The 27,669-nt window shown below is 38.7% G+C and overlaps 1 protein-coding gene across 2 annotated transcripts in view; it reads right to left on the bottom strand.

The window, feature by feature from the left end:
• TAFA2 (TAFA chemokine like family member 2) overlaps positions 1–27,669 on the bottom strand; it is a 588,983-nt gene that overhangs the window by 509,487 nt on the left and 51,827 nt on the right. Inside the window, exon 3 of one of the 2 annotated variants that reach the window (XM_082422925.1) lies at positions 20,295–23,752. The exons of the other annotated variant lie outside the window; for it this stretch is intronic. The gene's annotated coding sequence lies outside the window, so the exon portion shown is untranslated. The remainder of the gene's footprint in view (positions 1–20,294; positions 23,753–27,669) is intronic. 2 annotated transcript variants of the gene reach the window in all.

Here is a 27,669-nt window from a genome sequence, read left to right as displayed (position 1 = left end):
TCTTTCTTTCTTTTTTTTCTCCCTTTCCTTCTGAGCCGTGTGGCTGACAGGGTCTTGGTGTTCCGACCGGGTGTCCGACCTGTGCCTCTGAGGTGGGGGAGCCACGTTCAGGACATTGGTCCACCAGAGACCTCCCAGCTCCACGTGATAGCAAACGGCGAAAGCTCTCCCAGAGACCTCCATCTCAGCGCTAAGACCCAGCTCCACTTTACAACCAGGAAGCTACATTGCTGGACACCCTAAGCCAAACAACTAGCAAAACAGGAACACAACACCACCCATTAGCAGAGAGGCTGCCTAAAATCATGATAAGGTCACAAAAACCCCAAAACACACCACCAGACATGGTCCTGCCCACCAGAAAGACAAGATACAGCCTCATCCACCAGAACACAGGTACCAGTCCCCTCCACCAGGAAGCCTACACAACCCACTGAACCAACCTTAGCCACTGGGGGCATACACCAAAAACAATGGGAACTATGAACCTGCAGCCTGTGAAAAGGAGACCCCAAACACAGTAAGTTAAGCAAAAAGAGAAGACAGAGAAACACACAGCAGATGAAGGAGCAAGGGAAAAAACCCACCAGACCAAACAAATAGGCAGTCTACCTGGAAACGAATTCAGAGTAATGATAGTAAAGATGATCCAAAATCTTGGAATCAGAATGGAGAAAATACAAGAAATGTTTAATAAGGATATAGAAGAACTAAAGAGCAAACAAACAATGATGAACAACACAATAAATGAAATTAAAAATTCTCTAGAAGGAATCAATAGCAGAATAACTGAGGCAGAAAAAAGGATAAGTGACCTGGAAGATAAAATAGTGGAAATAACTACCACAGACCAGAATAAAGAAAAAAGAATGAAAAGAATTGAGGACAGTCTCAGAGACCTCTGGGACAACATTAAATGCACCAATATTCGAATTATATGGGTCCCAGAAGAAGAGAAAAAGAAAAGGACTGAGAAAATATTTGAAGAGATTATAGTTGAAAACTTCCCTAATATGGGAAAGGAAATAGTTAATCAAGTGCAGGAAGCACAGAGAGGTCCATACAGGATAAATCCAAGGAGAAACACACCAAGATACATAATAATCAAACTATCAAAAATTAAATACAAAGAAAAAATATTAAAAGCAGCAAGGGAAAAATAACAAATAACACACAAGGGAATCCCCATAAGGTAAACAGCTGATCTTTCAGCAGAAACTCTGTAAGCCAGAAGGGAGGAACACTCCCAAACTCATTCTACAAGGCCACCATCACCCTGATACCAAAACCAGACAAAGATGTCACAAAGAAAGAAAACTACAGGCCAATATCACTGACGAACATAGATGCAAAAATCCGCAACAAAATACTAGCAAACAGAATCCAACAGCACATTAAAAGGATCATACACCATGATCAAGTGGGGTTTATTCCAGGAATGCAAGGATTCTTCAGTATATGCAAACCAATCAATGTGACACACCATATTAACAAACTGAAGGAGAAAAACCATATGATCATCTTAATAGATGCAGAGAACGCTTTTGACAAAATTCAACACCCAGTTATGATAAAAACCCTCCAGAAAGTAGGCATAGAGGGAACTTGCCTCAACTTAATAAAGGCCATATATGACAAACCCACAGCAAACATCATTCTCAATAGTGAAAAACTGAAAGCATCTCATCTAAGATCAGGAAAAAGACAAGGATTTCCACTCTCACCACTATTATTCAACATAGTTTTGGAAGTTTTAGCTGCAGCAATCAGAGAAGAAAAAGAAATAAAACGAATCCAAATCAGAAAAGAAGTAAAGCTATCACTGTTTGCAGATGACATGAGGCTATACATAGAGAATCCTAAAGATGCTACCAGAAAACTACTAGAGCTAATCAATGAATTTGGCAAAGTTGCAGGATACAAAATTAATGCACAGAAATCTCTTGCATTCCTATACACTAATGATGAAAAATCTGAAAGAGAAATTAAGGAAATACTCCCATTTACCACTGCAACAAAAAGAAGAAAGTACGTAGGAATAAACCTACCTAAGGCAACCAAAGATCTGTATGCAGAAAACTATAAGACACTGATGAAGGAAATTAAAGACGATACAAACAGATGGAGAGATATACCATGTTCTTGGATTGGAAGAATCAACATTGTGAAAATGACTATACTACCCAAGGCAGTCTACAGATTCACCGCAATCACTATCAAATTACCAATGGCATTTTTTACAGAAGTAGAACAAAAAATCTTAAAATTTGTATGGAGATGCAAAAGACCCCGAATAGTCCAAGCGGTCTTGAGGGAAAAAAACGGAGCTGGAGGAATCAGGCTCCCAGACTTCTGACTGTACTACAAAGCTGCAGTCATCAATACAGTATAGTACTGGCACAAAAACAGAAATATAGGTCAGTGGAACAGGATAGAAAACCCAGAGATAAACCCACGCCCATATGGTCACCATATCTTTGATAAAGGAGGCAAGAATATACAGTGGAGAAAAGACAGCCTCTTCAATAAGTGGTGCTGGGAAAACTGGACAGCTACATGTAAAAGAATGAAATTAGAACACTCCCTAACACCATACACAAAAATAAACTCAAAATGGATTAAAGACCTAAATGTAAGGCCAGACACTATAAAACTCTTAGAGGAAAACATAGGCAGAACACTCTATGACATAAATCACAGCAAGATCCTTTCTGACCCACCTCCTAGAGAAATGGAAATAAAAACAAAAATAAACAAATGGGACCTAATGAAACTTAAAAGCTTCTGCACAGCAAAGGAAACCATAAACAAGATGAAAAGACAACCCTCAGAATGGGAGAAAATATTTGCAAATGAAGCAACTGACAAAGGATTAATCTCCAAAATTTACATGCAGCTCATGCAGCTCAATATCAAAAAAACAAACAACCCAATCTAAAAAATGGGCAGAAGACCTAAATAGACATTTCTCCAAAGAAGATATACAGATTGCCAACAAACACATGAAAGGATGCTCAACATCACTAATCATTAGAGAAATGCAAATCAAAACTACAATGAGGTAGCACCTCACACCAGTCAGAACGGCCATCATCAAAAAATCTACAAACAATAAATGCTGGAGAGGGTGTGGAGAAAAGGGAACCCTCTTGCACTGTTGGTGGGAATGTAAATTGATACAGCCACTATGGAGAACAGTATGGAGGTTCCTTAAAAAACTAAAAATAGAACTACCATACGACCCAGCAATCCCACTACTGGGCATATACCCTGAGAAAACCATAATTCAAAAAGAGACATGTACCACAATGTTCATTGCGGCACTATTTACAATAGCCAGGACATGGAAGCAACCTAAGTGTCCATCGACAGATGAATGGATAAAGAAGATGTGGCACATATATACAATGGAATATTACTCAGCCATAAAAAGAAACGAAATTGAGCTATCTGTAGTGAGGTGGATGGACCTAGGGTCTGTCATACAGAGTGAAGTCAGTCAGAAAGAGAAAAACAAATACCATATGCTAACACATATATATGGAATCTAAAAAAAAAAACCAAAAATGTGGTTCTGAAGAACCTAGGGGCAGGACAGGAATAAAAACGCAAAAGTAGAGAATGGACTTGAGGACATGGGGAGGGGGAAGGGTAAGCTGGGACGAAGTGCGAGAGTGGCAATGACATATATACACCACCAAATGTGAAATAGATAGCTAGTGGGAAGCAGCCACATAGCACAGGGAGATCAGCTCGGTGCTTTGTGATCACGTAGAGGGGTGGGATAGGGAGGTTGGGACGGAGACACAAGAGGGAGGAGATATGGGGATATATGTATATGTATAGCTGATTCAGTTCGTTATACAGCAGAAACTAACACACCACTGTAAAGCAATTATACTCTAATAAAGATGTTAAAATTAAAAAAAAGAATGATCATAGAAGTAGGAAGAGAACCACAAATATTGTTCAATCAGCCTGTGGGGGGAGGGAAGTTGAGTTGGAAAAGAAGATAATGGTCATCTAAATCAAATGTCAGAGAAATCAAATAAAATGAAGCCTAAATAAAATCCACTGGGTCAAAAATTTAATTTTCCCATAAAGAAGTTCAAAGAAAACTAACTTAATAAAAGGTCCATCTACCATTTGAATGCCTCCAAAATAATGCTCTCCTGGAATCTGTCCAGTTGCACTTTCATGAACACCCCAATGTTAGAAATTTACCACTTTCTAAAACTCTTAATTTTTAGACAGCTCTAAATATTACAAATTTTTTCTCCTTTTGCATCAAAATCTTACTCCTTATATGTCTTTCCACTGATACAACACTATTTTCTAAATATTTGAAGATACAGCCTTACCCTGATTGGTAAATATATTTGTGTGTATATGTATATACATACATAACATGTTTGTGTATTGGCTAGCTCTCCTACTAGATTATAAACTCCAAGAAGTAAGGAAACTCTCTGCTTTACTAAGTAAGTATCTGCAGCACATAGCATAGTGCCTGACACATAGCAGTTTAATCACATAAACAATGATTCAATGAATACATATATTGACACATAGGGTATTAAACTCTAGAATAAATTATTGAATGAAATTTTAGCATTCTTGGGCTTCCCTGGTGGCGCAGTGATTGAGAATCTGCCTGCCAATGCAGGGGACACGGGTTCGAACCCTGGTCTGGGAAGATCCCACATGCCTCGGAGCGACTAGGCCCGTGAGCCACAATTGCTGAGCCTGCGCATCTGGAGCCTGTGCTCCGCAACAAGAGAAGCCGCGATAGTGAGAGGCCCGTGCACCGCAATGAAGAGTGGCCCCCGCTTGCCGCAACTGGAGAAGGCCCTCGCGCAGAAACGAAGACCCAACACAGCCATAAATAGATAAATAAATAAATAAATAAAACTAAAAAAAAAAAAATTTTAGCATTCTTTTCTCTGTAGATTTTTATCCTTATTTGGATCAAAGTTATGTGATCAATGTTCACATAACTTTCTAAATCAGTGTAAGAAAGCGAGACAGATTAGGTGCCCTCTGAAACGCCCTTTCAGAACTTTGATGCTATAAAAAGCTGGCAAAGATTATCTGTAGTGGAAACATCGCATTGGGAAATCAGAAAAACCAGGTTCCAGACCTGGGTCTGCCACTATTTCTGTGCTCTTCAGCAAATCTGGCTACTTCTCTGGTCCTTGAGAACTCATTTATATAAAGTGAGGCTTTTGGATTCTACTATATATACTCCAAGGTTTTTTCCTGATTTAAAACTATAAGATTATGGCAGGGGGAGGGGTTGAATCAGGTGTAAATGTTATAATAAAATGAGAAAATATATAAAAATAGAAAAATATTTGAAATGCCTACTCATCGCTTTGATTATATCATCATTTCTTTAAACTTCACATTTTTCTTCTTTTCTAAAGTTATTGTGTATCTACAATAAACTGCTTTTATACCACATTTTCACTTTGCCATATCCCCAGTCATTTGAAATAAAACTGCCCTGTAATCTTCAGCAAAGTGGCTCTTCAAATGAAAGTACATTGTTGTTTGTTATGATTTTAAATCTTATATTTCACAAGAGGCCTTTCTCTTAGTATAACAAAACTTTCTAGCTGGGGCTTTTTATAGTTTTAGAGTGCAATCTATAATGATACTTACAGTATTGATAATTAAGATAAATTATCACCAACTACTAATCCATTCTAGAAGAAATAATTCAGACTAAGAAACAGAAGTAAACAAAGAGCATATAAAACATAATATATATACATATTCTGAATATATATATACATATATATGCTTACTTTGCATGATACCTCTTATTTAAAAAATAAAAAAGATTCAATATGTTCCCATCCCTTTCCAACACTGAGTTTTAAAGACAGATTCAAAAGAAAATATAATGTAGCTATTGCATAATACAGTACTCCTCCCTTGATTTGGTCATCATATTAAACACATCCATAACCTTCAAGAATAGGAACCTACTATTCGTATGACCATAGCATGTCTGCTGCCTGTATTACTATATTATTAGGAAAAAAGTCCATTTACAGATATATTTTCTGTTTTACTCAGAAAGGGATTATCTGAATTCTTCCAATACAATTAATGTTTTCATGAAGCTTTGTCATTAATCAGAAAATTAGAAGAATGCATTGTTCAATACTCACCAAGCATTTAACATCTAATTAGTCTTATACTGATGTTCTACAGAGGCAACTGAGCTCTGCAGCCGGGACTGCTGCATAGGCTATTCCCACCCTACCCTTAAGAAACACATTTTCTTACACAGCAAAGAGCGAAGAGAGATTTTTGTAAGATAAATGTAATAGAATGTTTCAGTTTGAATTTAAATTCCAGAAAAAGACACATTTTAGCTCACATTTGTTTAGAAGTTAGAGCTTTTTTCTTCAATTCAAAGGTACAAATATATAAGTATGTGAATAAATTTTTCAAATTTTCTTGAATGCTAGATCTTTATCTCATTACTTAATAAAATTTCTTATCAAATGGAATTAGAGAATCATAGAAGGCTACATATGGGAAATCTGAGAGATATTCAAAGAATGCTATGGACGTTACAGTGTAATTTTAATGATACAATTCTAAACTTAGAGAGGTAGGACCTACTTAGGATGTCTAGATAGAAATAATTTGAACCAAGACAATTCTTTAACCAGCAGTCTGTTCAGCAGAATGAGTCTACTATTCTAACAAGTATGACTGGGCTTCCCTGGTGGCGCAGTGGTTGAGAATCTGCCTGCCAATACGGGGGACACGGGTTCGAGCCCTTGTCCGGGAAGATACCACATACCACGGAGCAACTAGGCCCGTGAGCCACAATTACTGAGCCTGCGCGTCTGGAGCCTGTGCTCCGCAACAAGAGAGGCCGCGATAGTGAGAGGCCCACGCACCACGATGAAAAGTGGCCCCCGCTTGCCGCAACTAGAGAAAACCCTCACACAGAAACGAAGACCCAACACAGCCATAAATAAATAAATAAATAAACAAACAAACAAACAAACCCAAAAGTTTAAAAAAAAAAAAACAAGTATGACTGAGATGCAGTACTATATGGTTAAAAACTCAGCTCTGAAGCCAGGGTGTATGATTCAAGACTTGTCTGATTCTTAAAAGCTGTACTGCCTTGGTCAAGTCACTTATTTATAAACTAGGGATAACAGTAGCACCTTCTTCTGGAATTACTGTGTATACTAGATGAGAGAATTCATGTAAAGTGTTTGGCACAGTGCCTGGCACATCGTGAATGCTCAACTTTTTAATTTTTAAAATGTCTATAGATCTCCACAAAGAGTAAAGACCACAGGGGAAAGTCTCTATCCGCTCACAGTATGCTTGTCCATGACAGCTCTGCAGGGGCACAGCCTTAATACAATGATCTCCAGGGTTAGCAGAGGGGAAAATACAAATAAGAAACGCCAGGCATGCTCCCCACTTTCCTCCATTGTTCTCTCTTCCTGCTATCATCAGCTTCTCTACACAGCAGATTACAGGAAAGGTGGACCTCATGCTTTATGAGGCCAAGTTGCAGCAAGCTGAACAAAAGCCCAAAGAGAGAACAACAGAGAGAAAGGTGAGTCTCCTTTCTGATATTAAAAAGAGCTGAGATTCTTTTATATATGTTATTGCTCCCCAGGGCTCTCTCCTTGGTGTTTATACAAACACTCTTCCTGGAGATCTCATCTAGTTAGGTTTCAACAGCAACACGTACACTGATGACTCCCAAATCTCTATGTCTAAACCGTAATTCTGTCCTGAACGCCCAACCCAAATTTACCACTACTTATTTAGATTTTCTCTTGAGTATCCCAAGGGCACCTCAAACTCAGAATACTTAAAATTAAACCAACTATCTTCATCTAAATACACTAGAGTAGCTTTGGAGATCTCACTGTATAAACAGCACCAGTCGCCCAAGCCAGGACCTATTCTTGACCCTTTCCCTCTTTGGCACATTCAGTCTCCAGGACCAATTGGTTCCATCTCCTACGTCTAAATTGTGCCTTTTCTTCCTCCCTTCTTCCAACATTTTTTGTCAAACTCTTGCCAATTCTCACTAGCTCTCTAGCTGGTCTCCCTGGTTTCCTATTCTGGATGCCATGGAACCTCCCCTCTATAGTGCCACCAAAGGATCTTTCCAAATATCAGAGGAGGATGGGTCTGAAGAGGGTCCTCAGAACTAAAAGCCTGGCAGTGTATAACAGGCCATTAATTTTCTTACAATTCTTCTTAGAGTGGCTATGAAAGTGGACATAAACTACATAAAGAAAAAGAGACTTTCTTTAATGTAACATAAAGATGTACTGTTAACTACAAACTACAAAGGGTCTGAGATTTTTTTATGCTGCTTGGAAGCCTGCCATATTTTATGGATGCTGGCAAAAGACTTAAGACTCCTGGGTCAGAGAGGACTTGTTACATAGCAAGAAGCATGAACATCACTTTCGAGTCAGTCCCCTTTGTCCACAAGTCCCACAGGTGTGATACAAAGCAGCCCATATGTATGTTGCACATGCATTGGTTTGTGGAACCTTGAGATTAGGAAATCTTTTATGATGGGCTACAAGCAGACATGCTCTTTGCCTTGAAGGGAGACATTATTTTTATTATGCTGGACAGCAAGCAAATCTGCCCTGTGATTCAGAGGAAGACATTATCTTCCAAGACTGATCACTTTCTAAACATCCTTAAAAAGATATTATGGAACAAAAGGGTACTTAGTGTCTTGAGAGACCCAGGGAGAATTTTCTCCCAACAGATAGGCTTTGAATTCAAGCCAACCTCTTGGCACTCACTAGTTGTATGATTTTTACCAGTCTCTATCAGTTTCCTCACCTGAAATTGAGGATAGCACTTATCCCTAACTCACAGCCATTTTGAACATCAAATGAAATCACATGCATGAAACTGTTTTATAAACAATACAGCAGCATACAAATGTTATTATTATTTATGCCTCTAGAACACACCATTGTTTATTATGAAGATAAAAAATATAGAATTTTAGAATAACAAAATTAAAGATCAATTAATAAAACACTTAGTAACCGCCTGAATATTCTAGGGTAGGCTTAGGTAGTACAAGTTGAAGAATAAAACACATTTCTAGATCAAGAATTTCACAGTCTAGGAAGGAAGCAGACAGGGCAGTGTCTAAGATATGTTCAGGGGACAGAATAGAAGCACAGAAGGATGACCTATGGTCATCACTGACTTACAGAGCTTAGAGAGATCTAAGTAATGATTAAATCCAATCATCTTATTTACCACTGAGAAAACTGATGACAAAAATGTTCAGTAACTTTTTTCAGGGTCGAGTACATGTAGGTGAGGTCAGAACTAGGATCCATTCGTTCTGGCTTTTAGTTTGGTTTAAAAAAAAAGAAAAACAAAAAAACCTGACAGAAATTTCTTATTCCTGGACAGAGTTTTTACAAGATCAAGAGGGAAAAATTGGTTTGGCACCATACATCTTTCCCTCCTCTATAGCTTTCCTTTAGTTTGTTGCCATTTTACCTCTTTGTTCCCCAAGAATTACAATGGATGTATTCTTTGTCTTTTTCCTTCTCTCAAAGGTCAATTATTTCCTCTTTTTGTTGTATAAAAATTCTAGCTAGAATGAACTTCCCTTCTGATGCTTTTTCTTCCCTTTCACTCCATCTGACCTCCTATCTAATACCTTTTCCCCATCATATCCTACAAAATGCTAACCCTGCCACCTTTATAATCCCTGATTGCCAGTTATTCAGTCTGCTTTTTGCTTTCATTTCACTCCAGTCTGCCATACCATCTACCCAGTGAACTTGAAGCAGATTTCACAAAATACAAAATGAAATATTAGCCACAAACCCTGAAGCCCATTTTAAAGACTAGAGGTAATCAGCTGCTAGGAAAAGATACTAGACAAGGAAGACCATAACTCACAGTCTTCCCAGAAATATAACAGAAACTTGGCTCCAAGGTAAAGTTTCACCAATATACAATAAGCTTGATTTTAATTCTACTTATTGATTTTGAAAATCTTTCAGTACTATACAGTACCTAAGTTTTTCATTAATCTCATATTTGAGATTGGGTTGGGAAAGAAGCATAGATCTATCTTTTTCAATAGGTTCCACAGTATCCCTAGCTCAATAGCCTTAGATCTTAATTATAAAAGTATGAGTGTTTTTGGACAATACAGAGAAAAATCATATCCCTTCAATTTAAAGTCTGTCCTTTGACTCATTAAAAAGTCCAAAAATATACTTTATATTTCAAAGAGTGAAGATATTATATTTAAGGGTTTTGAACAGCTTTTTAAGTATATAGGAATGCTAATATATCCAGTTTAATGCAATCTTTTAAAATAAAGACAATGCAATAATTCAACTTTAAGTTTTTAATGATATAATGAGTTGACTTTTTTTGATTTTATAATACACATGAGTTTTCTTTGTATTCAAATACAGTCAAAGAATTTTAATTTTGTGAAATTATCTATGGTGCAAGCATTTAAAAGCTTTGCTTAACCCAGAAGGACTAAAATAAAATCAATACTTGAATACATACTATCTGTACTAAATAGCATTTAAAATTAGAACACCAGTAATTTTCAACATCACTGAAGCCAAGAACAATGATATCACAGTCAACAGTGTTCCTGAAGGTGAAATAAGTAAATCTGGTTCATGATAAATTATGAAAATGGTAATTATGTAGATAAGAATAAATGGCTTTAAATTCCCTAATGAATGATAAGTCAAGTCACTGACAAGAGTAATCAAAATATATTCCATATGTGATTAACAACACTTAAATTTGACATTGACAAATATTATTTAATTCAAACAACAGTAGAATCACAAGCATATGTAGTCTCTAAACCTCCAGGTTACAATAAATTGTAGAAAGAATGGGAATATCGGTCAGCATGCTCATTTTGTTTTTGCCCTTGCTGTTTTGCCTAGAATGTATTTATTTTTTAATGCTAATATACCTTTCAGGTTAGAGATGGAAAGTGGAGGTCAAAATAAATGCTCTCTCTCTCTCACACACACACACAACAAACACACAATTAGAATAAATGACAGTTCTTCATAGAATTCTTCCTCACACACTGAAGAAACATACAAAAAGACATTCTATCAATATGAACTATTGATCATCTTCCCATTAAATTTATTAAGTACTGTTATGTGCCAGACACTGTGCGAAGCACCAGGAATCAATAGAAACATGTTAAACATGGTTCTGCCTCACAGAGCTTACAGTCTAATGGACTCCGTAAAATCAATTCATATCATTACTCAGCTATAAGCAAAGCTCTTCAATATAATAGAAACTTCTATTAAAAGCACTTAAAAGAACCTGAGTAAGATTTAATAGCATTACTATTACAAACTATATTAATCATACAACTTGCAAGAAAACAAACTGCTTCACTCTCTCAGACTGACATGTCTAAATTTAATCTCAGTTTATAATTAATATACCACAATAAGAAAACATGCAAGAATTTCCAGGGCGTTGATAAAACTGGCAACAAAATTTTTGTGAACTAAGCTTGTGACACGAGACCCAGGTCTTGTCTCAGTAGATTAGAGTCACACATCTGAGCTATGACACTTCTGGCATTAGTAAAACTGGTTTAGTGAAAAAACTATTAATAAAATATGAAGAAGTTAAACTCCCTAAATGATAAGCTATTATGTCTTCAATACTAAATTGAACACTTATGAATTCTGTGCTCAGATTAAAGAGCCTTTGAGAAAAGTGTTCGGAGTCGGTGGCCAGGTTTATGCTGCTTACTACAAGGAGAAACCGGTCTGAGAAGTAAGAATTGGAGGCTTCCAACCTTTCTGTGTGCATGAAACGAAATTCAGTGGTAAAGAAGCTCTCTAAAGCCTTGCGACTCAAGTACCAGACTCATTAGCCTTCACCCAGGAGCTTGTTAGACATGCAGAATCTCCAGGCCCCACTGCAGAACGTGCATTTTAGCAAAATTCCCCCAGATGATTAGCGTGCGTATCGAAGTTTAAGAAGCACCGATCTAAAGGGATAGGTTTTACTGAACTGTAGAGCCATTCCAAATATCTGGCATAAACTTAAACTTCTGTATTCCCAGCACATCTCCTAAACCCTCCAATGTACCACCAACTTCAAGGTGAGTTCAGCAACAATGAGTCAATCAGAAGAAAACTAAAAACAGCGGTGAGATTGAACCACTCATTATTATCATTCAGCATCTCCAGCTGAGCCTTTTACTGTCAACCACCCTAGCTCCAGATGCAACTGGGGTTGGAGGATTGTGCCTACAGAGGACAGAAGGGCAGGCATACACATATCTCCCTAGCTAGCTGTCTTCACACATCCCTCTGTCAACAGTGACACAGTCATGTTGCAGGCCCTTAGCCTGCATATGGCCCACAGATATGTCTGCTGGCCCATATAGTATTTCAAATTTGAATTTAATACCATCATTTATAAATCTGAAACTTTCACATTAAAAAATCTGCACATCTAAGTTCTCTTCTACAAATCAGAAAATCTGGCAACACAAGACTCACATTCCAGCATGCCAACAAGTGAAGCCAAGGTTCGGCTATCCCACTCAGAATGTTGGCCAGAATCTCCACTATTCCCTACAGTCTCCCCAACACTGTAGCTGAGGCTATGTGTCAGTTGCCATTTGTCATCTTCCATTTGGTCTGCTTCATTCATTCACATTCCCAGCCTGACTCCTATAGGCATTTGAATTTGCAACCCCTTTAAGAGGCTCTAGGAAGCATCATGTCACTGATCTCAAGTCATTCAGCCTATCTGAATTTCTTTCTTTCAGGTACGTAACTCAGGAAAAGGAGCTATTGTTTGTGTCACCCTTAGTTTGATCATCGATCTTGTGAGTTGGAATCAATCCACTAAACTACATTATTAGCTCACCTTAAATACACACTGTGATATTTTTCTTCACAACTCATTCCAACTCAGACGTTTTAACTATTTTAACTCTTTTCAGAACTGTACTTCACAGTTATAAACAAGAATTAATAGTAAGAGCAGATGTAGCACAAATATACTGTTGAACCATTCCTCCAGATTCATTTCAAAACTTCAAGTATTATACTAAAACAGTAAATTCTGTATCTTTGTCTTTTTTGTTTACTGAAATACCCCAAGCACCTAGAGAGTGTTCAATAAATACTTATTGAATAAATGAATGAAATTTCCCAAGGATTATAAATTCTCTAAAGTTCATATGCAGATTTTGAATGAATGTGTTTAATTATCAACAGGTATATGAAGATTATTCATTTGCTAATTAGTTCTATTTGGGTTAATCAACCAAACCATTTTATCTCAGTGACTATGAAAACCAGCAGTAGAGAAGAGACATGTAACCTCAACAAGCCTAAGACTCATGGCCTATCACAACTTGTTTTGCAACAAAACAGCATCATGCAAACTAGGCAAAATGGATAAACAGAATAAGAGTTAGTCTGATTCAATGTTATGTCCCTACATCTATATAGTCTTTAGTCATCACCATAATCATCATTAACATCATCATCATCATCCCAATCATATAAAGCTTAACTTTTACAAATTGCTTACTGAAAAGCATTTATGGAACTTTTACTGGTGTTCCAGGAACTTTTTGTGCTAGATGTCCCTTGACATTCTGAATAAAGGTATGTCCTGGAATACTGTTATACTTCCCATACCATGATGTTTAGTAGGTCAGAATACAGGAAAAAATTACATTTTTAATTATCTTGAAAATTTGACTGAAGAAAATATATTGCTGAGAAACTGAGGCACAGAGAAATAAAGTGATTTTCTTGTGGTTACATGGTTATTTATTGGTAGAGTTAGAAAAGCATCTCCAGAGCTCTCACCACTGCACCACATTGGTTTTACAGTAGTCATTTTCAAAATTCATCTGCTAACCAAAATGCAAGCCAATGAATTTTAACCACTCAACAAATGATGTGATGAGCAAATATATCTTCAAATAGCGAAGTCTAAATTTTGACCCAGTTTTGGTGTATTTATAAACACACAACAATCAATCTAAAAGGAGTTTGCAATAATGCTAAATATGTATCTTAGCAGGAAACTACTGTGATACAACATTTCAAGAACTAAGCCTGAAAAAAAAAATTAGGTTAGAATTTTCCTCGAACTTAAAGCTGCCCAAAATGGGGCCTCTGTTTTCTGTAGTATGAGGTTTCAATGCCCTTTCACTCTCCCCTTGGGCTTTGGATTGCTTGACTTAAAGGTGGATCATCTACCTCCTTTCTCCTTTTATACCATAAAAGAGAGCTAAAGTTAGAGCTGTTTCGCTCAATTCAACTCAACTTTCTGAAGAAAATACAAACAAAAGCAGGACCACGTCACTGCTACTGATATGTCTGATGGCCATTCTAAGGAGGAATTTACTGAACTCTTCAGCACCAACAAATTTGAGTATGCCATCCATCATACACCTACAACAAGGAAAACTGAGAAAGAAATGGTAACAATAACTAGGTTTTTCCACCTTAAATGAATTTGGAACTGTCATAAACTAATATAAATTAAAAATATAAGTATATATGTTGTTTTCCTCAAATGATCTGAATTGACCACTTCTGAATTCTTCTGATCTGAACAATCACAAATTTGCTACATTGGTCCATAAAGCTGTATTATTTGAGTAGACCCAAGTATTAGGGCTGTAAAAGGCCTGCTTTCTTGAAGAACCCATTCTAACAAAGTCTCAGTGTTCTATTAATAGGTTGAGGTTTTGTTATTAAGATTCCTATGACCACATAACCCATTTTTAGTTGCCTGCCTTTGTTTACTCCAATCCATCAAGACAAAAAATATGAAGCCAGAAAAATGCAGACGAGGACAAATAACACACCTTGCTTTTCTTATATAGACGGTCTTTTTCATAATAGAGCAGGAGAGAGAAAGCATATTTACTTCCTCCAATATTTAAGTACAATTCTCACTGGAATCTCCAAGAAGGATGTTAAAAAAGGGAGAAAAACTCAACCAGAACCAAATAAAACCATGGCACAGTTTTTACATATAAATAATAATTTTCAGTGGTCAGTTTTTTTGCACGAGAAATAATCCATTTGTATCCTCATAGCCCAGGCCATTCTGCTTGAAAACTTTAATTCCAAAGCACATATACACTTTTCCAAAAATCTTCTGTCATAGTGCCTACTGTGGATACCTTCATGAATTCACTTATAAAGAGGGGCATAATCTGTCAGCTCCATAATCTGTTCTGTATTATTAAACTCAACAGAAAGCTCCATATGCAGCGACAGGAGGCCATAGGCAATTAACACTGCAAACTGTAAGGTTTAGAATCTTTGCATGCACATGCATGCAATTATACAGTGACTAGTTCATAGCAGCAAAAAAAAAAAAAAAAACTCATAAAAATATTTAGTAAAACAAACCTTTGCACTCTCCGGGCTTTATGTGAAGAGTTAGCTTTATGTAGCACAAAGATAAAAGAGCAAAGAAGACTTGTTTGGCAGATTGTCCCCATTTTGTCAAAGTACTAAATTCAGCCTACCATCATAATTGCTAAGAAGGCAACATTATCACATTATCCAATCTCTCTGTAAAGAGTTTCCAAAATCTACTGTGTAAAAGGAGCATTATAAATATAAATTTAATTGATAAGTATGTTTGTGCTATTGCTAGGGGAAAGGGAGATGTACCTTTGCTAACTGGCCATTCAGGGGAAATCATAAAATAATTACAGGTACTATGGAGTAATTTAGGAGACTGAAGGAAGTGATTAAAAGGACTTTATCTAATATAAGCATATAAACTATGATTCCCTAGCTATATTTCATACCCCATAGGGATAATTGTGAATAAAACAGAATACTCTCCTTATAGCTTATATAGTCATGTCTCATCTGAATCCCAAGTTACCTGAAAGTCTTATATTTTTCAATGGTAATAATAATCAATTGCCCAAATATGCTAGATTTTCACTAATTCCAGTGACTAGGTGGCCTAGTTACAGCACAGGATGAAATCCAACAAAGACATGTGGTATACACATTGGAAGTGGGTGCATTTAGGAAATTTAACAAATTTGGAGTATAATATCAATACGTTTCTGGAAATTTTGTAGATACCATTTGAAACCAGAATAGTATGCTCTAACGTAACACACGGTTTGTGTTTTGACTGTGGAGGCACATACTTAATAAAGACAGAATACAGATATATTCACTGTTTAAAATGTGTTGAGATTTCTAGTCATAGTGTCAATAAACACATCCCAAAGCACCCCTACATAGAGGACAAAATTGATTTTCTTTTTTTTGCATTTGTAGCCTAATGAATAAAAATATCTCCGAAAGAAAAACTGAAGAGAAAAAATACTGCCTGCAACAGTGGCTCAAAGAGTAAAACTCAATTATAAATGACCTTGTTAAACCATGGTTACCCAGTTGCACCGTAGGTCAAATCATGTAAAATAGTGAAAAACTAGGTACCTTAAAAATGTAGACATTTTTTTAAAAGTCATTCCCTCCCCCTTCAATACTAAACCAGTATTTTACATGGATCCCATTAAAAGCATATGTATGTATGTATGTGCATATATATGTATAAAAGTAGAGATTAGATTCATATTGCAGAGAAAAGTATTTAAATACCACTTTTCTTCACATTCCAATGAAGTCTAACCATTCCTCTTAAAATTTCTGTTAAGAATAAGCAGAAGATAAGAATTGTTAGCTATATTTCACTGACAGGGCACTGAATCACTGTGCCAAATGAATAGAATCAGATTTTCTAAAAATTACCCAATAAATCAGTGGTCAATGACAACTAAAAACCAAAACTAATTTCTAGGTCTCTGTTTGCTAGGCCCACCTTTCCACCTCCCCCGTTTCAGACTGCACTCCAAACCCAAAGTAAAACTTGTTCTCTAAAAAGACTTACAGTAACTCATTGTGAGACTATTCCTCCTCTTCCAGTGGTACAGTTCCATGTGCTCTAAGTAATTCAAACTAAACCAAAGAATTTTCCAACAAAATAGCAAAGTCACCATATTACATGGCATTAAAATCAATGGTTCATAAGCAAGATACAGGATGTGAAATGCTGTGCAGGTATGTGGACCAGACATGAGGTTGATTCGACTGGCTTAGCCTTCATATCTAGCAGCAATCTGTGTTAATGCGTTTCTTCTCTTTGTTTTGATGGAGCCCTACTAACAACAAGTTGATGAACTGCATTTGTAAATGTCAGTTATAGATCAAAGGGGGCTATGTTAGATGCTTATTTTACTTCAACTTATGGTTTTTCACCTAGAAAACAAAACTGCATTGCACAGTAAAGTTCCTTATTTTTATTTGACTCTTCAACGAACAAAACAGCTGCAGAATAATGCGATTTAATGAGGCATTCCTAATAAAATACTGGAGAAGTAAAAGCAGGGGCACTGAACTGTTTCTGGTTGCTTCATCTTCTCAAATACATTAGAAATAACTGATGACACTTTGGAACATTCCTAGTTTGGGACATGCATTAAAGAGGCAAATGCCCATTAGTTTGCTGCCGCAGCTGAACTTAGGCAGAATCTGACAGTACCTTTTATTAGGGCCCATGATAAAAAGCAAAACAAAACAAAAAACAAAAACAAACGTCTGGAAAATGCTGGGGAGGCACATCTTACCCTACCTGTATAGGATAATCCATAACCTGCAATTAGTGATAAATCAAACTTAAAATGCACTTTCAACATTTACGTATTCAAAAGCACATTGTAAAGGCTCATCATTAAAATACTACATTAAAGATGCAGAATCCAGGACGACTAAACCTTTCTGATATTATACAAAATAATTTCCATAAAGTCTTCTATCACCCCCTGAATTTCATCACTTCATAAATTTTTAAAAAGGAAAAGTGGCCATGTCTAAAAACAGATCTTTTTACAGCTGTTGTCATCACATTTTTATTACTCGGTGGTTAGTAAATACTGTAATGCAGTCTCCAAGCAATATGTACCTTTTTGAACATAGATCCATGTCTTCATAGATCCATGAATCTTCACTCTCCAGTTTGTCACTTAAAATAGCTAATACTTTTCAGATTCAAAATCACACACGCTCAGAAAGCTTAGGTTCCTTTTTAGCACAGCTTGTAGCATTACAGGTGTTTGCTTTCACGTCGAGGTTTTTTGGTTCTTCCGTAAGAGACATATATCATAGCACTATGTATAAATATGTAAATTCAAGCATCCTAAACTACAAAACTGTATTAAAGGCAAGAATCAAGATTTCAGTCTCAAAAAATGCCTGATTTGAATAAAGCAACACACTAAAACTGTGTTCTGCCTCTTAAAAGTCACTGTGTCTAAGCAGTTGGCAGTGTGACACTGCTTTCATAGTATTATGTCTATAAATAATGCAATCTAATTTTTTTCATTGAAAATTAAGAAAATGAAAATAAAATAAGCTCCAGTGTGGTTTGTAATGGCCTTTCAATGGCTACAGATGGTTTTAAAAATTAGGATTCTAAAAAGGTCAGTATGCAAACAACTGACCCAGGAAGAGATCCAGAACAGAATAAAGTAGGAAAAGGGAAGATTAAATGTGTCTGATCATTTTTAAGGATCTTAGGTGCCAAATTTGAAACTGTAAAAGATTCACCAGTCTGAGAGTACATGTGCAAACATGGGAAGGCTGGAATAAATACAAATAATCTTAATGCCCTGGTTTTTAAAGGCTTTAGAAGTGTTTTCAGAATCCTTTGCTAGTTATTGCCATTTAGGACTTTACCCAGAAATCTTAAATTAATTACTCATTTGTCTTAACTTACATTGCCTAACAGAGCAGTTTTAAAGTGTTAATTGATAATAGTCTGAATGTTGATGTCTCAAACAATCTAGTTGGGGAAGACAGGAACCAGATAATTATCATGCAGTCAATAGTCATTAAAATTCATCCTGTCATGAGTAAAAGACCCTTATACACTGACTGCTTTGGGGGTACTTTTCAGAGCAAAGGTTGCATACAGGTTTGTTTGGTTTTGTTTTTTTTCAAGAATGATGTTTGCAAAATTCAAGAGGGTATTTAACACTCACAAAAAGAAGATATTTTCTTTTCTGTCTTATTGCCACAAGCCAAATTCACCCAGCACCAGGTGAAGACAGGCTAGCTATCCACTGTAGTGACTACACCTGTGATTCCACACACTTCAGGCAATCGTTTAACACTTGCTCAGGAGGTGGAATACTGACTAAAAAGCATCACGTCTATCACGGGGCTCTGCAAGCACCTACAGTTCCTCCTTTTCAAGTGGGGACTAGATAGCTCAGCCTGCAGTTCTAGGAGAAATAGGGCAATGGATCTCAAACTTTCCTTTACAAAGGCAGTTTCTGGAAATAACACGTTCCCCACTGACAAGTGAAGATCAGTGGCTTAAAGAAAACACCTCTTGGTGGAACCTGGCCTTTTGGAATAGAAGGGGGAAGGGACAGGAAAGCAGTGGGGCAGAAAACCGTGTACTATTAGCAAGATTCTAGAGGCATCTATGCGGAAATAAGTGAAAAACCGTTAGTTTCTCGAAGCTGTTCTTTTTCTGAACGCTGTTCCTAAAATGATGCTTGTCCTAAAGCTCTCCCGTAGTATCCTTTACTGAAGCTTTATCTCACTCGGTAGTAAAGCGTCCGGTACCAAATCTAAATAAACCTTTACACAGATGAGGCTCCAGAACTTATCAAGAAGATTCTTTATGAAAATGGTTAGAGGTGGAGAAATCAATAGCCTCATTGAAACACCCACCCTCTACAGACAGGCCCGAGAATTAACTAATCAGAAGTGGACAGAAAGTGGGGGTTTCAGAAAGGCGACCTGACGTCCCATTGATCCTCCCTTGAACGCGACCCCCAACTTCTTTTTAGGAGTCCAAAATGGTTACCAACCCAGATTGGTTTGGTCGAGGGATCGAATTAAAACCCACTTCAATCCTCGGCCGGGTCGCTCGTTGTGTTAAGAGAAATGGGGCACAGAAGAGAGGGAGGGTAAGGCTCTCGGAACCGCCTTTCACTTGCTCAGATCCCCTCTCGGCGTTCCTCTACCCCCGCCCCTACCCTGGACGCCCAACCAGCATCTGCTATCACCTCTCGCCTTCCCCGGGCGAGCTCCCTACAGCCCCCGACCCCCGGAGAGGGGAGGGCTTCCGGGCCCCGGGTCCTCCAGCTGCCGCCCGAGTCCCCAGCGCCGGCGGGAGGCGCGGCTGGCACCTACCTGCAGCCCGGCTTCCTGGTGGCGGCAACACCTAGCGATGCTCCTGCAGCTTCCGCGGGCCCGCGCCAGCCTTATCGCTCTTGCATCGCTTCCAAGATGCCAATCCGCCGTCACCGTTCTGGGGCATAGGGAACCGAAGTCTGGTGGTGTGTGCTCGTGGAGGGCGTGTGAGTGTGGCCCCGAGCGTGCTTGTGTGAGCGCGCGCGCACGCGTGTGTTTCCTCCTCCGAGAGCAAAGAGGGTTCAGGAATCTCTTGACAACCAAACTGGAATCCCCTTGAAGTGCGTGGAAGGTGGCGTGCGGGAGCCTCGTTTCTTTCCTCCTCTCGTTTTTCACAAGTCAAAGTAATCAAAAGATTTGTTTACTGGGGAAACGCCGAAGTTCCGCAGCCCTCGCCAGCGCCCGCGGTCGCCAGCGGTCCTCGCCGGATGCGCGCGGTGCGCTCAGCTCCTCCCAATGCGAGAATCAAGGCGGTCTTGCAGCAGTTACCGCTTTTACTCCATGTCTGATTTGTTTGCTTTGAACGCCGAGTAAAGACTTTTCCTCATGCCACACGTTGTCTCTGCCTCTCACACATACACACACTCACGCATCCTCGGTTCCTTTTCCCCCGCCCTCCCTTTTTGCTCTCTGGGGAAAGGCAATTGGACGGAACAGTTCACCTTCAGAAAAGCAGCCTCCGCCACGTACTTCTCCAGTCCCCTGGCTCTCGTAGGTCCCGGGTCTCCGTTGTGCGAGAGTTGCTGGGAAGGTTCGGGGTAGGAAGGAGGAGAGGCTCTGAGCTCGGCAGTCTTCCGCCTGCGAGACGCTGGAGTTCCTCCGTCAGGCGCCCCTGTTCCCGCTTTTAGCAGATAGGTCCCAGAGGACGCCCTCTCGGAGACTTGGCGCCAAGTCCACTTAACAGCAACTCCTAGCCAGCTGCAGACCCTCAACCCCGCCTCGAAGTGCTGCGGGCAGAGCCCCACGCAGCCCAACCGCTGCCCCTCTAGGCATCGTGGGCTGGGAGGAAGGGAAACCGCCGCAGTCCCCCTATCCCCAGTACGCTGGCACAGTCACCGCCGAGAAGGTGCGTGTTCCAACATGGAACACAAGCGAGCAGGTGCTGCCTGTGTCAGTTCGCTAAAGGAGGGGAGGGAGATGAGGCGGGGGAGGAGGCCGGGGAAACAAATCCGCTCACCAGAATAAAAAGAATTAAGCGGTTTAGTAATAGAAGTCTCCTCTCCGCCGCCCACCCTAGGGCGCTGCACTGTCAAAAAACACTAGTGGTACCTTTTAGAAAGTCACCGTAGAGGGCAGAGCCCCCCTGTTCCACCCAGACCCCTTATTCCACCCAGCCTGGACGTCCAGAGAGTCCGGAGGGACTGGCTTCCCTGTAGAGTACAAGGAGAACGCAGGGAGGAAATAGGTGCCGACACTCCAGGTTGAGTTAAGCAGGAAAATGCGAGGGCAGGACCAGGCGGCGTTGCCTCCCTCTGTCTCTCTCCCAACAGCCACCTCTGTTAGCAGCCGCAGCTGCTTCTGAGAGGAAACTGCGGTCTCGAAGAAAAAGAAAGAGTCAGTAAAAGCTGAGAGGGCGGCAATTGGTATAAAAGCTGGACTATGTCTCCCTCTAGAGGGAGGCCCGGGTTAGAAAGCTTTACTGACTAACTACGACTCCAATTTCTCCACAAAGAAAAAGAAAACAATATCGGTTCCAGAGAATTTTGTAGTTTTACAAATTCCAACCTCTAATGGATTTAGAGAGAGGATTTGCACTGCAGGCCTATGTAAGCAGAGTCCTTGCTAAAGGAACCTCTCAATATTTACAGAAATTTAATAGCAAGACGCTGGAAGGTCATGTCCTTACAGGTTTGGTCAATTTGGGTGTTGGTTTAAGCAGTATGCATACGAGCTCAAATGAAGGATCTTCTTAGACTCACTTTGATCAAGTTTGGCGATGAACAATACCTTAATCTAGTGATTAGAGGATTATGCAAAAATGAATAAGTAGTAATAATGAATTTAGAAAAAGAAAAGAAAATCTAAAGCAAAGAAATAGCATGCTGATCGAGGAAATCTTACAAGCCCCTTACATCTAGGGATATCTCAAAGATCTTGCTTTGGAGCCAATATTCATACCTCTTATTTAACTAAACTAATCATTGTCAACTAAACTAACCAGACAAGGCGTTCGGGTTTTTTGAGCATTAGCTGCTGGCATTCCTTGTCTGGTGCCTACAATAAACATCGCATTTTCCTTCACCAAAACCTGGTGTCAGTGGATTGGCTTTACTGCACCAGGGCAAGTGGACCCAAGTTTCGTTCGGTAACAATAGTGTCACAGACGTTATAATGTTTTGTTACTTCAGTCAAGTCCAAGCTAGGTTCCATCCGTAACTTTAATATTTAGATTTTGTGAACTAACTATTTGAAAGTTTTCATTCAAAATATTTCTATATGATACAACAAACTAGTGAATATAACAAAAAAAGAAGCAGACTCACAGATATAGAGGACAAACTAATGGTTATCAGTGGCAGCGGAGGAGCAATACAGGGCTGGGGGAAAGAGAGGTACAAACTACTGGGTATAAGATAGGCTCAAGGATGTATTGTATAACACTGGGAATACAGCCAATATTTTGTGATAACTGTAAATGAAGAGTAACCTTTAAAAATTGTACAAAAAATTTAAAAATAAACTTAAAAATAAATAATAAAAATAATAAAACAAAAAATTCTGTATGTTTAAAAATTACTAAAAATGTATTCAAGTTTTTATTAAACTCCTTCCCATTTCCATTCACTCTGAATTTTTGAAGTAGTCATATTTTAACTTGATAATCTAATTTAGTACAGGCTCAAAGAAAGAAAAGAATTTATAAGAAATAGCTTAGACTGATTGAAGTCATTTAAAACAAGGAGCCAAAACTAAGTCATCTGGTTTTATTATTTAGCTAATTGTACTATAGTAGATTTGAATCAGTCGAGCACATGGCAGTCATTTGAGGTACCCTCACCTGGTCTCTTTCAAAAGATTCATGTCATATGGTCAAAGATTTTTATTTCATTCCTCTTACAGTTAATGAAAGTGGGGTCTGGCTGCTCGCCACTCAAAAGCCAAAAAAGAGGCAACGTTGGTGGAAAGGAAAGTTTGCTTTATTTCGGATGCCAGCAACAAGGCGGGGAGAGCAGACTCCTGTCTAAAGGCCAACTTGACCCAACCACTGACAATCAGTGGGCAAGAGCTCTTATGGATGGAGGGAGGGGGCTACATGTAGAAACAGCACAGTCAGCTCTGACAGTCATCTTGAAATTGGTCATGTGGTGGTCTGACCAAAGTTATCTTGATTGTTTTAAGTACAATTAATCTTCAGTTCCAGGGTCAATTTGTTCCCATTTCCTTGAGGCCAGTTCTTGGAATTGTGGCAGCTTATGTCATGGCTACAGTCTGGTCATCATGTGGTTAACTTCTTCCACCTGGTGGCGGTTTCATTTACAAGGCAGCTCACAGGATGTGGCTCGGAACATTATCTATAGCCCTTGAGGAGGAACCAAAGGTCCTTGACTATGCTTAATGACGAAACTGTTATTATTTGGACTCCTTTGACTGTTTTCCTTTGTTTCTGCATTTTCTCACTTCTCTGATTAAACTTATTCTTTGGCTAAAGTTTTTGCACAGACAAAAGGCAGGCAGAGGACATGGGGTGGGGAGGGGTGGGGCGAAGGACCATAGGGTCCTGCTCCGTTTCATTACCTAGCAACTTATTTCCCCAGGGAGCAAAGTTTACATTTTAAAACACCTGGTGCTGTTTCATTGCCAATCTTACAGTAATTCTCAGTCTGCTATGTTAAGTAGTAGGATGGAATCCAAGCAGGAATAACTGGAAATCTGGGCTCTGTGCTGGGAGGAATAGCCATTTACAAAATCACTTTAGAACATTGGCCTTCCTTTCTTACAAGAAATATAAAGTATACTTTATAATCCTTCTAGCTTCTAATTCAAGTAGCTCTCTGTGACTATAGGAAAATCTATCATTTTATCATATTGTTAAATTTTTATTTTTATTGTTAAAATATATGACATTTCGTCCTTATTTTCCTAATTAAACCCATCATGTTTTTACAAAAATGTAAAAAAAAGTTCATAAAGAGAACAAATGTGTAAATTAATTACAAAATATAATAGAATTTCTTATCCAAAGTCACATGATACTTAAATCTGTAATAACCTTTGTGCTTTTTGTACAGATCCAGATAATTTCTAATGATTTTTATATCAAGGTATTTCTATTTCCAGCACCTCCTAGACTTTGAAATCAAATATTTTGTTTTCCCTCCGAAACAAAATGGCAAATACCTCCCTAGTTTAATAGAAATCTTGAGATGATACTTCTTATCTTCTGTTTATTTAAACTGCCTGCCTCCTCCCATATAAACAGTAAAAAATAATTACTTGGAATGCAGAACTTCACTGACAGTAACCCCAAGCATAGCTCTTCATGTTCCGAGAGCTCACTGAAACATCACTTTGGGGCACTGTAAGCTTTCTGCTGGAGGCTTTCTATATTATCTCAAATTCTTATCTCAAGTCCTCACAACATGCCATTAAGTACCTGACATAACCCCATTTTACACATGAAAAAAATTTTACACATGAAAAAAATTGAGACAATTTCACCGTGATTAAGTGGCAGAGCTGGGAATCAAACCAGATGGCTTTACCTGAATCCAAAACCAGCTTTTGGTTTGGTTTTGGCTTTGATATTTTTTTTCTACCCTCCCCAGAACCACCACTAAAATAGGCTATCTTCTATATTACAGGGAAATAAAAATCATTTGGACCTGGATATGGAAAAAACTTAGCTAAAGAATGTGGGTCCATTAATAAGAATAGAAGGAAGTTATTCATGGGAAGGAGAGAAGAAAAATTAGCACCAGCTGCCCTCAGCACTCAGCCAGGGTCTAGGATATTGAAACAAATGAACAAAAAAATTCTGATTCCTAGTGTGTAAGTGAAGAGGAGTACCGTTCATTCTTCCTTGTCTCCTCTTGTTTTGTTTATTTGGTCCTAACCACCTCATTCTACTGATATCTTTTTCAGTAATGTCTCCCTCACTCACTTTTGTTTTCATGTAATTCGGTAAACAGAAGGAAGCACAGAATCCGTTTCACGTAACCTAAGGTGGCATGTGTACGTTATTAACTTTTAGAATCCCCATCACCTAGCATAGTACCTAATACACAATAAATACTCTATAAATACATTTTGGTCAGTAATCAGGAAACCAAATTGGTCAAGTGAGCAGACTGAAACCACAATGATAAACCAAGAGAATTACTCCACAGAGCCATATGAGAAAGTAACTGAGGTAGGAAAACTGCCCTATATGGAGTAGTGAGGCAAATGGAACAAACCACTCCAAAACTTAGTGGTTTAAAGAACAAGCATTGATTTAGTTCACATTTCTGTGGGATTGGCAATATGGGTCAGCTAGTCAGCTGGGCAGTTCCTCTGAACTCAGCTGAGCTTACTTTTGTACCTGTGGTCAACTGGCACTATAGTGCCTCACTATAAGCTGACTGTAAGCTGGAGTATTTGAGAGTAACTAAGCTGCTTGTCCCTTATCATCTAACAGGGTACACTAGCTGTTTACATGGTGGCAATCACAGGCTTCCAAGAGTAGCAATAGGGGAAGCCTCAATACCCAAGCACTTTCCAAGTCTCTGCTCACATCGTGTTTGCTACAGTACCCTTGGCTAAGCAGTTCATCAGACCAGCCCAGATTCAAGGGGTGAAGAAACACACCATCTCTTAATCGGTAGAGCTACAAAAACCTGGTACATTAAAGAACCTGGTATGCGGGAAAAAGTATTTGCTTTCAGTTTTGCAATCTAGCATGATAGCTATCCCAGAAAGCTGGCATCTTGCACGGTAGCTTAACCCACCAAGTGTTTTATGGACTGACCTGTGCACAGCAGAGTATTCCCATTATAGATTAAAGGACACCTGTCTTGGGTAAGAACAATATGTTTGTTCAGATTATTGAGTCCCTGGACTGTTCCCATTATCAATTTAAAAGATATAGTCCATCCAACACCTTTCACCAATACAATGCAACATGTTTCTGTAATTCTCTGTCTCACTAGAAAGCACAAATGTTCCAAGATTTAACTTACTTTCCACATTAGCCATTGAATTAATCTCAGGGCTTTAATTTACAATTCAGATTTATCAACAGTATTATAAAAATTCGACTTGTTAAGCTAGAAATCACTAGCCACTTTTACGTAACAGTGATTTTGTCATCTTTGGTACACAGACCTGATAGCATCTATTTCGGTTATCTAGAGACTTTGTTCACTTCCTGATTTTTTTATCATACTCCAAAGAATTGAGATGAGTAAAACCTACTATAATGGCTTCCCAAATGGACTTGACTGAAACCCTTGGCACCACCTCACCACATCTGCAAACAATCTCTACCTGGTTAACTCCAACTCATTCATTAAGGCTCAGGACAAGGGTTACCTTCTCTAAAAAATCATCCATAATTCCCTTAATCCACTATATTAACCGTTTCTCCTCTGTGCTCCCAAACACCTGAGAGTTCCCTCTATCTTAACACTTATCACATTGTGTTGTAATTGAGTCATTTTTAATAGATTATCCTACATTAGACTATATCCCTCTTGAAGGTACACAGTCATGTTCATCCTTGTTTCATCTGCCAAAGCTACAGACATGAATGGATGAGCAACTAATATATCTCAATTCACAAGACTGTGGAGCAATGTATGGTCACATTTACTTTATTATCCAATAATAATGACTTTAGGCCTCCATCTTGCTGACCACAAGCATTACATGCACCTAGGCACTAGAGTCCCAAGTGGCTACGGGCACTCTTGAAGAATGCTGACATGGTTTATAAAATTAGCCTTCTTTATTACTGCACCTGCACACACACCAGAGACAGGAGCTCACATGCACTCCTTAAGGTCTGTCGTGTCCTGCTGACCTCCAGAGCTCCACCTGCCTGTTTCTATTTCCTACATTCAGCTGCTTCTATGCACATTGTAGCACTAAGCCCCGCTTTAGAATAGTAACTGAAGTTCAATTTGCTCCAACAGCTGAACTGCAGTGGTTCCTTGAGTACAGGGAAAGTTTCACTTCTCCACAATGTTATACTCGGTCCAAGATCAAAGAAAAATAGCCCTAGACTCTAGAAGACCCGTCTCTTGGTGAGCAACTTAAGTTACAAGCACATAGACATTTTCCCCAAGATGTGCCCGCACTGCCAGAGTAGCTAGGTAAGAAAGAGAGCTGGTATCAGCTTCGTGCTGCATCCAGTATAAGCCCTTCCCTGTGACAACTTAGATACTGGTGTTGAGCC

The sequence above is a fragment of the Balaenoptera physalus genome (assembly GCF_965194825.1).
Source record: "Balaenoptera physalus genome assembly, chromosome: 13".
Taxonomy (NCBI): domain Eukaryota; kingdom Metazoa; phylum Chordata; class Mammalia; order Artiodactyla; family Balaenopteridae; genus Balaenoptera; species Balaenoptera physalus.
This window is presented reverse-complemented; position numbering and strand designations above follow the sequence as displayed.